The 13,499-nt window shown below is 47.6% G+C and overlaps 1 long non-coding RNA gene across 1 annotated transcript in view; it reads left to right on the forward strand.

The window, feature by feature from the left end:
* The first annotated feature begins 2,575 nt into the window (after positions 1-2,575).
* The window catches only part of LOC128582224 (uncharacterized), a 45,269-nt gene continuing 34,345 nt past the window's right edge, over positions 2,576-13,499 (forward strand). Inside the window, exons 1-4 of the long non-coding RNA XR_008379036.1 lie at positions 2,576-2,621; positions 8,430-8,588; positions 10,456-10,703; positions 11,137-11,241. This is a non-coding gene — a long non-coding RNA (uncharacterized LOC128582224). The remainder of the gene's footprint in view (positions 2,622-8,429; positions 8,589-10,455; positions 10,704-11,136; positions 11,242-13,499) is intronic.

Genomic DNA, 13,499 nt, shown 5'->3' on the forward strand with positions numbered 1-13,499 from the left:
GGAGCTCTCTGCCCTTCCCTTTCCATCTCAAAGCAGGGCATCAATTTCCCTCGGTGACGGGGTCCTCCCTTCCCACTCTTGACTTGAAGACACTTATCCTTGGAGACAGTGTCCCCTGGAGTCTGCATGACACACCTTATTAAATGACCCTTACCTCCCATGCTTATGTGCCCACAATTGACCAGGCGCGTAGAAGCCCCAACTCCTTGTGCTCCATCCTAGGGCTTCTCCACAATGCATCACCCTTTGTTAAATGGTAAATAAGCGTCCAGGCCCATTGATGGTTTTACCTCTTTGCTATGAGGCCTCCCATGCTCAGACAAATTACACTTTTTCTCCTGTTAATCAGCCTTTGCTCAATATAACTTATAGGCCTCTGGTACTGACTCTCAGCGGGTAGGAGAAACTTTCATCCTTTCCCACAGAGGCAGACCCAGTGTCACACAGGCCTAGTGAGCACTCGCACCCAGAACTTCTGATTTCATCAGGTGTCTACTTTCTGCTATGCTAACATGCCCTAAAGTTCTACTGCTCCTCGCAGAGCTTCCTTACTGCTTGTTCATTTGAGAGAGAGTCTTGCTCTCTGGCAGTGGCATGATCATAGCTCAGTGTAAACTCGAATTTCTGGGCTCAAGCAATCCTCCCATCTCAGCCTCCCCAGTAGCTGGGACTAGGACACCACACCTAGGTAATGTTTTAATTCTTTACTGTGTAGAGACCAGGTCTTGCTGTATTGCCCAGTCTGGACTCAAATTCTTGGCCTCAACAATCCTCCCTTTTGGCCTCCCATGTGCTAGGTGCAGGTGTGAGCCACAACACCACGCTAGGAGGAGAGGTTCTCTTATTTCAGATGGAAGCGAGCAAGAGAGAAGCGAATTTGCACTTGTTGGCAAAGTCCATGGACACAGTCACCAGAAAGGAGAGATTCATTCAACAGGGTTCTTCTTCCTTTTTTTATTTTTTGAGCTGGAGACTGTATTCCTAGATAGAGTCCACAGGTGTCCTCATAGCTCACTGCAACTTCAAACTCCTCCTACCTCAGCGCCCCCTCCGGCCCCAGTAGCTGTGACTGGAGCCATGTGCCACCACGCCCAGCTAATTTTTTGAATTTTAGTAGAGACGGGAATCTCATTTTTGCTCAGGGTGGTCTCAAACTCCTGAACTCAAGCAACTCTCCCATCTTGGCCTAGCAAAGTGGGAGGGTTACAGGACTGAGCCTCATGCAACATTCTGGTCTCTGATATTTATTGAGCCCTATTGCAGGCTATGTCCTGGGGTCATAGGATTGAACAAACCAGATAGTGTCCCTGTCCTTGGGATTTATATTCTAGAAGGGACAATAGACACCAAACAACTAAATCACTATGAGTTATCCCATTAGACTATTAGAAGTGCTACCAAGAAATGTGTGAGTGCCGTGAGAATATCTGGGATGACCTGACTTAGGGGGTCCGGAGGGAGGGTCGGGGAAGTGTTCCTTAGGTAGCAGTTCTTACTGGGCTGTGGGGACAGGGGAGGGCTGCAATGGGGGGACATGGAAGGAAAAGTGTTAGGCAAAGAGACCATCACGTCACAGACTGAGACAGATCCTCACATCTATCACTGTGCTTTTCTATCTCCCTCTAACATCTTCAGAGATAAACCTACACCTAAAGCTTTTTCCCAGGTGGAAGGGTTGTGGAGATGCACTTGAGCACCAGGGCCTCCCCCTCATCCAGTTTGAACCCCTCTTTCTACTCCGGGAGGAGAAGGTCAGTAACTTGACCGTCATTGCTGAGAGTTTGCTGACTCTCGGGGTAATTTTTGTCTCCCTCATTTGAGCATAAATGAACTTAGACCTTTTATGAAAGGAGGAATGGATATGCCAGGTGTGAAGTGGGGGAAATAATGAACATAGTCAATCCTCTATGCAGAGGATCAGACGTCTGGATGCCCCGTAGCCTTTGTAGTACCCAGTCTGTGTTCCCAGAGCTGAGTCCGGACGTCTGCAAGGGGAGGAAGCGGGAGGGCAAGGATGAGTGTGACCTCAGCCCCGAACTGTGAGACCTGTGTGGAGAGAGAACAGAAGCCACGTCTGGGCTCCTGCTGAATGACAGGGGAAACCCTTCCAGATAAACGTGTGTGTGTCTGTACTTAGGTGACGTCTTCTCAGTCAGTCTTTATTTTTATTGATGTAAAGAGACAGAGTGCTGCTGTGTTTCCCAGGCTGAATTTGAACTCCGAGACTGAAGGGACCCTCCTGCCTCTGCCTCCTGAGTAGCTGGGATGACAGGGGCACACTTATTATATTTTATTTTATTTTATTTTGTATGGTTACACTAACTGTGTACAGTGGGGGCAGGAGAGGGCAGTGTCAACAGGAGGTGGGAGAGTCAGGGGCTTAGACGTGCACAGGACTTGGCCCCCTGACTTTGTAACCTCTGAGAACCTCACTTTCCTCGTCTGTAACATGGGGACAGGACTAACGGCTGCTGTATTTCACAGGGCAGTGGCAGCTAGTAAGAACTCAGCCAACACTGGGGAGCAGCACACGCAGGAGGACGCGCTTGGGTCGGGGCCTCAGCACCTGCAGTTCGGGAGACACAGGTCACTAGCCAGGAGCCGAGTCACATTCCCTACAGGTGAGGCTGCGCAGGGGCTTAGGAAGGTTCCTGTAAGTTTCTGTTTGTGGAAGCTTCTACCATAGTCCACAGACCATGGAGATTAACAGCTTAGGATGCCTCTGGTTGACCATCAGTTGCTGTTGGTGCAGCTGCCTCTCCGGGAGGGGAGGGACCAGCCCAACATACAGGGTACGAATGCAGCCAGTTCTATGCTTGGGCCGGTTTGAAGGTAGATTCCATCTGTCCCCAGGAGAGGACCGGGCTCTTCATCCTGGTGCTGTCCTGGCCCCTTTCACACTCCTCCCACATCCCCACCCCGTCCTGGATTTCCCCTTCCCCACAGGTGTGGGAGGGAGGGACGGGTGGGTGCTGTGAAGCCCGTCCCGGGGCCTGGGACACAGGCAGCCCTGCACACGCTTTCAGCTTCTCTCCTGACTGCTGGGCTGTGAGCTGGGCAGCGTGCAGAGACAGAGGTGAGTACAACAAAGGCCCCGCTGACGGGAAGTCAGAGTCTATGTAAGAGAGGAAATGAAGGACTGGACATTGGCCGCCCTGCCTCGTGCGTGTTCCTCACAGTCACCACTCATCACACGTCTGGGAGAGAAAGCATAACCCGAGTGTCCCCAGGCTGAGTGACCCTGAGCAGAACCCGACACAGCTGTCTGTCTCCATCAGAAGGTGGAATTTTCTAAGCAAGAAATAACTGAGATAAGAGTGGTCTGACAATCGGGCCCTGAGGAAGCACTCGGCACCACTACGTCCTGGGTGTGTCCTGCCCTGTGTCACTGCAGCCCTGTCACAGGAGCACATGCAGGTGCCCTGTGTCCACGGCTCTGCCCTCATGGAGTCACCCAACACCGAGGTGACATTCCAGGGTAATTGGGGAATGGAGGTGGTGTCTGTACTGGACACATGCAGACTTTCCTTCTCCGTCATTACTGCCTAGACAGGGCTGTCCAACCCTCCGCTGAGGGCTGCACGCAACCCAGGGTGGCTGTGAAAGTGCCCGACACAAAACCCTAAACTTTCTTCTGGCCCCACAGTTCTCCCGCCGAAGCCCTGGTCCCTCATGTGACAGCCATCTGTATTGGAGGAGGGGCCTGTGGGTGGGAATTAGGTTTGGATGAGGTCATGAACGTGGGGCAATCTCTTCAGCCCTCGAGCCCAAACTGGAAAAGACTCTGTGGCTTTGTGTGCTTTCTGACAAGGGACTGACACGGGCGTGACATCGCCTGGACAGCACCCGTCTGTTCTCAGGATTGGTTTGGGGACATCGTGCTTCCCCCAGCTCTGCAACCAGCCGAGGCCCTGTCATGACACCTAATTACACAGGGGGGAGCTCGGGCTCCAGAGCCAGGCCAGGCCAGAGTCTGAGCTCACACATCCGCGTTCCCCAATACTGGGATCCTCAGGGCCAACCCAGCCACATCTTGTGGACACGTAGCATTTGAAATTCTGTGAGTGCCATTGTACTTTTATTCCATCAGCTGATAAAAAGTCACTTGACTTGTTGTCAATTATAAGAAAAAGATAAGGAAGTTGTCAAATGATAATTAGATGAACTTGTATCTCACCTGTTGTAGTGATCTTTGTTTCAGACTGTTCTGTATGCAGAGATTTGTGATCTGGTTGGTGGTGACTGTAAAAGTTCTACTCAGGACATAAACAATGCTCCCTTCTCCCCATTTCCTGTGATGCCTCTCACAAGGGCCATGGAGACACGGAACATGGGTGTTCTGCGCTGATAGCAGAAACACGGGTGTCTGTCGCCAGGACACTCATCAGCAGGACTGTCCACAGCATCAGCAGGACTGTCCACAGCAAACTTGCACAACTTACAGGAGAATTACTTTGACTAATGTCTTTTTATTTGTTCATCTCCAAGACAGGCAAAGGAGACCCTTATAACTTTCTTCCCAAGAAAGACAAAGGGAAATTTTAAGGGTATTTCTACTTGGCTTGTGAACTCCTGTTCCACTTACAAGGGCCAGAAACTCTCTCTTCTTGCTAGAAACTTCTTAAGTCTCTCCTCCTTGTTTGGATGTGTGATGGGCACAGGATCGTTCTGTCACCCACCTGTTCCCCAAGCTGAGGAGAGACTGCAGCTGATCCCTCTACCCAATGCTGTTCTGTTTTTGTATTAAACCTTTCATTCTCAGCCTGGCGTGTGATTGCCCAGACAAAAGAAACACCGCATTTCCTAGATTCCCATGCTCATTTTCCTGATCCCTCTTACAATGCTCAGAATGATGGAAAAACACACTGGACTGGGGATAATATGACATATGAAATTTTATTGAAGCCTTGCCCTTTAACCAGGACACTGCAAAGGGCAAACTGTGTCACAGCAGCAGTGCCCTGTGTTTGATCTTCAGACTGTGCTGTCACAGGATGCCTGGGGGAAGAAGCTTCTCGTGGCCGTGGAGCTCCTGGAGAGCGTCATCCATCAGGACTGTTCTTTCCTTCAAGGGGAGGAGGAGGGAGGTGCCGAGCTAGATTTTGGAACAGGATACTTGTCTTCTGTTACTGATGACATAGCGGCTAGGAGCATCCTCTCCAATGGTGAAAGTTGGAACTGATAAGACAGACACATTTATGCATGCCTGACATGGAAAATCACATAGCTATTATTGACACAACAAAGTATCGTAAGTGCATTGGTACAGAGAGAAGAATTTTCAACCACTGCCATATTTTCTTGGTTTCATTAACTTATAACCAACATCCTCTGCTTTTCCTCGTGAACATGAGAGGTAATCAATGACATTTAAAATAGTTTATTTCTTAAAAAAATGGAGATTTCTGTTTGCAACCTTGTCAGTTCAGCTAATCCTTTGGGGAGTTGGATAAACAAATATTTGCAAAAACAGCATGTGTTTGAAGGTGACAGAATCCTAAGAATGAGGGCTTGGAGATCAGGGTGGCAGAGAAGCAAGGATCCTAGGAAGACACCTGACCCTACTCTGTCCCTCAAGGCACTTGGCATTTCCAGAAGTACCAGCAAGACGCTGAGCACAGCCTGCGACAGACTCCCAGGTCTGGGCAATACATGTTCAAATTCAAGAGCTGCTGAAGAGCAGGGGACCTGGCAAGTGGCCAGGCTTTAGGACCAGGCAAGTGGCCAAGGCCTCCCCTGGGAGTGGGCTGAGGCAGAGGGAGCTGGTCTACTTCTCATCCTCTGGTGGAGTGAGGTGCTGTGTGGACGCTGTGCCTCCCGTCCACAGCACGCCACGTTTTCAGGAGACAACGTCACCCGGAACCTCATGCTGTCTCTACAGTTCTCATACACCAGGTTTTCTGTTGACTCAAAAATGACAAGGCCCCTGCCCGAAGGAATCCAAAGGGGAAGCAGAGGCAAGATTCTACTGAAAAATAAAAAGATTAACAACAGAAGGATCCCCTGAGGACATCCTGGATAATTATTAGACACTGACTTTCAATAAGAGTGATTAACATGGTCAGATTACAAGCTAAAACGGTAACTTTTGGCATTAAATGGACATATAGAACTAAACATATAACAGTAAAATTAAGGCTTAATAGACAAGTTTAACATGACACTATGTACAAGAGAAGAGAAAATTAATGAACCAGAAGATGGATCAGAGACGAGATTTAGGCTGAAGCAGAGAGGAACAAAAGCACCGAAAACGCAGAAAAGGGCCAGAGAGACATGCGGAAAGTAGCACAAGGATAGGGAAGAGGTAACGTTTCATGAGATATTAGCTCAACATGCTCCCAAATGATGAAAGACACTAATCTACAGTCTCAAGAATCACTGTGAACCCTAAGTCAGAGAAACAGAAACAACTACACATTACAGTAAATCTGCAAAAAGGAGAAAATAATTTAATTCTACATATATTTCAAAAACCCGTCATGTGGAATTAAAGGAATATTTCTTCTTAAAATAAGTTTTGCCTCATTCATTTGATAGGACACATGTAACTGTCAATCAGCATTTCCAAGAAATTACAGTGCCTTTCACGGAGATCACAAGTTTTACTTCTTGAGTTAATTAGCAATTTTCTTAGGATGGGAAACATTTTCACTTCATCAATAATGATTTGGTCTTTTATTAAAAGGAAGACATTGGAAAGGAAACCAGGATGATGATGACAGAACTCTCACACACAATTTCCCGTTTCTCACTTGTTTCCCTTTATTTCCCTGAGCCCGCCCTCCAACACCAAGATCAAACACTTACACAGGATCCCAAAATGTCCCCCAGTTTTTTGAGATTCTGTAAGAAAGAGGCAAAAGCAGTTACATGACAATTCATTATTAGCACCTTTTGTTCAAGTTCAGATCTATTTGTAAATGTCTGAAGAATACTATCAAGCATTTTGAAGAAGACATTTCCTAAATTGCTTTAAGGTCTGTCTGACTATGGAAGCTTGTGCTTGTTGTGATGTGAACGGGGCAGTCCCATATAAGAGAAGGCAGTCATGGGTTACGTGAGATGAGCAATAGGAAAAAGTCCAGATACGAACTCGAGTGAGAAACCAGCAGGGGCCCAGGAATGTGGAGCTGCATCCCTGCCCTTGTGTGTAGACTGTGCAGTGAAGGCTGCAGAAGCCAGGCCAGGCTCAGGGGCTGTGTGCCTGGTGGCTCTCCCTGAGCAGAGGCCGAGCTTCCAGGGACAACCCAAGGCTCTTCAGGAACAGGCAAGGCAGTCAGCAATGGACCACGAGGCCTCATCTAGAGATCAAAGTCTGTATTAAAGGCAATTACTGTTTAGAAATACAGACCTAAGACCTAAGAGGTAAGCTGGGCTCCTGTTGTTCCCTTTCCTGGCCTGAAGGGGGCAGTGTTCTGGTGAGTCTCCCCCATGGGAGGGACTGTGCACAGCATCCCTACTCACACCAGGCACATGATTCTTACTCTACCTACCATAGAGTTTCAGTTTGTACCTTGGAGAAAATTCTCTTAATTGTTCTTTATGTTTCTGAAAATATCACTTTAAAAAACGTCAAATACATTCTCTCTAAATCATCTCTGTATAGGGAACAGTAATAATCCATAATTTAGATTGAAAGATGAGAGAGAGAGAGAAAAAATGCAATTACGTCGAAGTTGAGGCAATCAAAGAGTCCATAATCGGATTTTGGCACCTGTGAAAGAGAAACAGTTAATGGAGACACTTCCAATGATAATAATAAATTAAAACATTAGACTCTGAGTTCCTTGAAGGGTAGGTCTCTGTGTCCTGGCACAGAATATGATTGTCTATCTCTACAGATATTCAAGAAAATCATGTTTACAGGATGAATGAACTTACACGCCATCCTCAGTCACTGATCCTGTCTAATGCCAGGACGTGTGATCTCCAATAGTCCTCAGCGATAATCACTCTGCCCGCTGTGCCATCTGAGCCCGAGTCCTGCTCCACCTGCCACTCAGGTTCTGGCTGTTTGCAAGTCTAGGTCCCCCAACACCACAGCTCCCTGAGAGCCATCTTGGCCATCTGAGGCCCTGGTTCTCACTGTTGGCTGCCCCCAGAATAAGGACATGAGTTGTTTAGAGAAATACTGATGCCTGGATCACACTCCAGACTCCATGAAATCCAATTTTGGCGGGTGGGACACCTATAGCAAAATTTTTAAGTTTACCCCATGATTTCAAAGGGCAGCCGACCGGGAGAAGTGCTGTTGTGCCCTGAGGCCAGGACAGTGCCCACTGTTACCTGTCTTGACCGAAATCTCTTATTTTTCTAAAAAGCAGGATCTCTTCAATAGGGTGAAGAGTGGCTTTCAGAGCCAAAGCAACTCTAGTAATGAAGTTTGTGGCTTTGGCTCTCATCATGCTTTTTGTTCTTTCCCTGAGAATTTCCTATAACTGGAGCTCGCAGTGTGTGGACCCAAGCTAATCTGAAGAAAGAGACATCAGAGGTTACTCACTGGTGTGCACTGGGCTGTGATGAGAAGGAAAGCGAGCAGAAGCACCACCTTCATCTTTCCCCGCTCAACCTACAAGCAGAACAAGGTATTGTTTGCAGACTTAGCACATGTGAATCTGTTTCCTGTCCTGCAGCCTGGCACTGGCTCAGGGGAGCTGTGAAGGCTCAGGGCTGAAGGTGGGACATTGGAAGCAAAGGATGTGTAGACTGGAGACTTGCAGACTCTGGGGGCAGATTTCACAGCTGGGACACAGATGATGATTCACATGCCTTAAGGCTAGTGTGTGGCCCTAACCAGGATTTAATTCATTCAAGTACATTGTGAAGCATTTAATGCTTACTAGGAAGCCTTCCCGTTGAGTTTAAGAGAACATGGTTCATCTTGCTCAACTTCCTCTTGAACACCAATGATTCTGAGATTTTGTATTTTGAGGCAACTTTCTAAATCTCTTGGGCAACCCTGGTGACTTCTCGTTCTGTTGTGTTTCTCCTCTCTGTATTTTTGCTCAGCTGATCTTTAAGCCTGCTGATTCTTTCCTCTCCTTGAATGAGTCTGCTGTTGATCACCTTGAAAACATTTTTCACTTTAGCAGATGTATTTCTCAGTTTTATGATTTCTGCTTGATCTTTTGTTATTACTTCAATCTCTTTGTTTGAAGAGATTGTGATACATTTCTGAATTGTTTTCTGTGTTAACTTGGAAATCACTGAGGTTCCTTAAAATTATCATCTTAGGGTGAGCACAGTGGCTCACACCTGTGGTCCTGGCACTCTGGGAAGTTGGAGGGAAGAAGCCTTGTAATCAGGAGTTGGAGAGCAGTCTGTGCAGAGTAAGACCCATCTCTACTAAAAATAGAAAATTAAGCTGGGTGCTGTGGTCGGCACCTGTAGTCCCAGCTACTTAGGAGGCTAAGGAAGGAGGATTGCTTGAGCCACTGAATTTGAGGTTGCTGTGAGCTATGCTGACGCCATGGCACTCTCGCTTGGGCCATACAGTGAGACTATGTCTTAAAGCAAAAGAAAGAAAGAAAACTATGAGAAAAGAGGGAATTCTGCTGACCTTCAAGGGTGTGCAGATGGGACAAGCGTTTTTCTTGTGGGACAACACCTCATTTTCTGTTTGGGTAAGACTCCTGATACCTGTTTGATTTTTTGAGTTTTAGTGTTTGTTCAAGGAACATGACTAATCCTTTCAGGAGCCTCCAGGCTTTTGTAACAAATAGTGACAACTGCAACATCTAGAAATTAGCATAATGTATCAGCAGCTTGGCTGCAAAATACAACTAAAAATTCAACTAAAAAGAGAATTTCAACTAAAAAGACTTAAAATAAATCCATGCAGTTGTACGAATCATGCATTTACACAAGGTTTTGTCCCCATCCCATTTGGTGGGGAGACAAGTTAGGTGGTGGCATAAGGGGGGAGCCTCAGACTGAGTGTCAGTCCCTGTTGTCACTGCCAGCTGAGCCTGTGTTGCCACCACCTGCTGAAGGGCCACTCAGCTCTCCACCAAGACCCTCTCCAGGGCTGTCCTTCCCGGTGTCCAGACCGCAGCTGACTTGGTGCCAGGGGAATAAGGAAATCCTTCCTTCCTCCCCCAAGTGCCCATCTCCTCCCAGTCTGCCTGACAGGATTAACACTGTTCACCTTTAGAGGAACCCCCCACTGTCCATTCCTCCAGGTTTTCCTTCTGTGGTGCAGGCAGATCAATGTGGGGTCCACAGCATTTTACCAAAGTCTAAGTTATTTTGTTTTATAGGAAGTCACCTGTGGCCACTGACAAGTCAGCCAAGTCAGTGGTTTGCCAAGTCCAAGCCCTTTCCCCAGAGTCGGCTTTGCAGCCCTGAAAGCATTTGTGTCTGAGTGCACTTCCCAGGGTGGTTCTGGTCTCCCAGTGCCTTGTGACCTAATGCCTCTTCCCAATCTTTCATTATGACCAATTGGAAACACAGAGCAATGGAGAAAGCATTGACCTTATGCTCAAGCCCCAGGGGCCAGTTACCAGTGGACAAGACTTGCTTTATCCCGGGCGTGCCAGCTACACAGCTATCTCCGGGGATGAAGGGCTGGAGGGTCAAGCTACAACATCATGCCCCTTGACAACATTATGCAGGACGGGAAGCAGCCAGGCCCAGAAGAGCACCATTGTCTGCTGCTGTGTACATGAATATTCAGAAGAAGCAAACCCCTAAGGCAGAAGGTAAGTTAATAGTTGCCAGGAGCTACAGAGAGGGGGAATGGGGGGTGACTGCTGACGCATTTGATGCATTTGGGATTTCTTTAGGGGGTGGTGAGAGTCTGTTGGAAGTGTGAGGAAGGGTTCACACCTCTGGGGAGGTACTGAAGACCACTGAACTTCACAGACTGCAAGTTCTACGTCAGGAAAGTTATAGTAAGAAACTATACACGTGCATATGAACAAAAGGAAAAAGAGAATCACTCAGAATCGCAAGACTTAGAGAAAGCTATTAGGATGTTTTTGATGCCTTTCCCTGTAGTCTTTTCCTTAGTATATTAATTATGCAGCTGAAATTGCTGAAGTCTTCCCTTTTTTAAAAAATAGTGTCATAACTATGTAACTGTAAACTTTTTGTGAACCCTAATTTTATATTATCTTATATCATTTTTTTGAGTCATAGTCGTAATCTGTCCACCCAGCAAAGTGTGCAGTGGCATCAGCTCAAGAAATGTCAACCTCCTGATCCGAAGTGATCCTCCTGCCTCAGGGTCCTGAATAGGTGAGACTGCAGGCACCCACCACAATGCCCGGCTAATTTGTTCTATGTTTTGTAGAGACAGGGTCTCACTCTTCCTCATGCTGGTCTTGAACTCCTGGTGACAAATGATCCTCCTGCCTGGCATTACAGAGCTATGATTACAAGTACGGGCCACCAGGCTCCCAGCAGAAACTCTTTCTGAACTGGGTCACTCCCAGAGTTTGACATTCATAACAGATGCCAATGGGGTTGCTGGGAACAGACACCCACATGATGAAAACAGCCATGAATCAAACTCACCCTCGGCCAGGTGTGGAGAGACAGACCGCAGCGGGAGGGAGAGCACTGGGAGCAGAGTCAGGGGCCTGAGAGGCAGGCCTGGCTCCACAGGGGGTAGCTGTGTGGCCTTGCGGGACTCCAGCCTCTCTGACCTCAGTTTGTCCATCTATGAACTGGGCTTGCTATCTGTCCCATGGCAACCAGGGCTCTGCAAACCTGCTCCAGAGAGGCTGGGGGAGCCCAGAGAGAAAGGCAGAGCCTAACACACCCCGTTCCTCAGGAAGAAGTAATGAAAAAGCACTTACAGACGGAAGCGATGTCTCAGTGGCTGAAGGACGTTGGTGCCTGCTACCTGCCTTGCTGGCCTTTATATAGCAAGCTTTTAGGGTAAAATGCATGCGGTTGGTCACATCTTGGGATTTCAAACAGACTTGTGAGCACTTGGGGAGGTTAGATAAGTATCTTTATCAGGGGTTATCTCTGCTACAACTATTTTCTAGCAGCTGAGAACAGGACACTTTGGTATGTGAGAGTCAAACGCTGATCATCATGGGGGTTTCACTCCAACATGCATCACTCTTGTCACACAACAGGCTGTTTTCCTGCACTATCGCTGGTTCTTGTTACCCTTAAGGGTTCTAGAAGACCATCTACGTTTTATGAAAGTGACTTGAGAATTGCAAAATCCTACACAAATAGCAAGCCGATTTAGTAATACTATAATAGCTGCTTCCAAATCTGGGCAGAGGTCCATTTACTTCAGTAAATACTGTGATACCCGGTTTCAAAGTAGAGAAATAAAAATTGAAATATTATTTATTTCCTCCTATTATAAAAAGCCATGGAGGTTCTAACAGAACTGTCATGGAACACAAGCAGGTGATGAGTTGCAGATGCTTTTCCGGGAGTAGAAGACAGTCACGGAAGAAAACAAGGGAGGGACCCCTGAGAGGGGCCTCGCCCCCAGAGCCTGCCTGTCCCTGTCTTCTCTCCTTCCTTTGGCAAACGTTTCTTGTGAGGCTAGCAGATGTCATGCACTGGGGACACAGACGTGGATGGTAGCTGCTTTGTGCATTGAGGACGGCAAAGTCTAACAGAGGAGACGGGGGATTCATGAATAATTAAAACCCAGTGGGACAGTGCGAGGATACAGGTGTGCACAGCCTGTCCATGGGGTGCAGAAGAGGAACCCCTAGCTCAGAGGCTTCCTGGGGGAGAAGACGGCTTCACGGGACCCTAAGTGCTGAGCATTATTCTCCTAGGAAGGACAGAGAAGGCGCTGGAGGCAGAGGGGACAGTGTGAGCAAAAACACCAAGTGAGAAATGATCTGGGGCTCCGGGGGATGAGGACAGTGCAGTTCGACTGAAGAATGCCGGGCAGGAAGGGGCAGGAGAGTCTGCACGTCTAGTGGGGGTGCAGGAAGTTCACGTGGGTGGGTGAATCTGAAGCCAGAACACGGAAGCAGAAACCTCAAGACAGTGGCTTTCACTTCTATCCAGGGAAGAGGCAACTTCAATAGTAAACAAAGTGAGAAGGAAAACATCAGAATGAGGGGGCTCTCAGTTCACATATCAAAGGACTAATTTTCTTCATATAAAGACATTAAAATGAGTTAATAAAGGTTTGATCGCAGTAGAAAAGTAGACCAAGAACATGAGTGAGCAGTTCCCAGAAGAGGAAATCCTGGTGCAATCCAGGTTGGCGACGTGGAGAACACACAGTGCTGGCCTGAAATTCCATGTCTAGGAATGGGCCTTGGTCATGCGAGTGTCCAGCAGGAAAGGCCCATGTACAGAATGCTCCCTGTATTGCTGACCAGAATGGTGAGGAACGTCCTCTGAGTGTCCAGCAGGTGAGGACTAGTCAAGTAGTTACGGTCACCCCTACACTGGGATGGACGGGGAGAACCATTAGAGAAAGCCGAGTAGATTCCCCTGTGAGAATATGAGAGAAATGACCAAGATACATTGTTAGGTGAAAAAGGCAGGAAATGTATCCT

Source organism: Nycticebus coucang, chromosome 1, assembly GCF_027406575.1.
Source record: "Nycticebus coucang isolate mNycCou1 chromosome 1, mNycCou1.pri, whole genome shotgun sequence".
Lineage (NCBI taxonomy): Eukaryota > Metazoa > Chordata > Mammalia > Primates > Lorisidae > Nycticebus > Nycticebus coucang.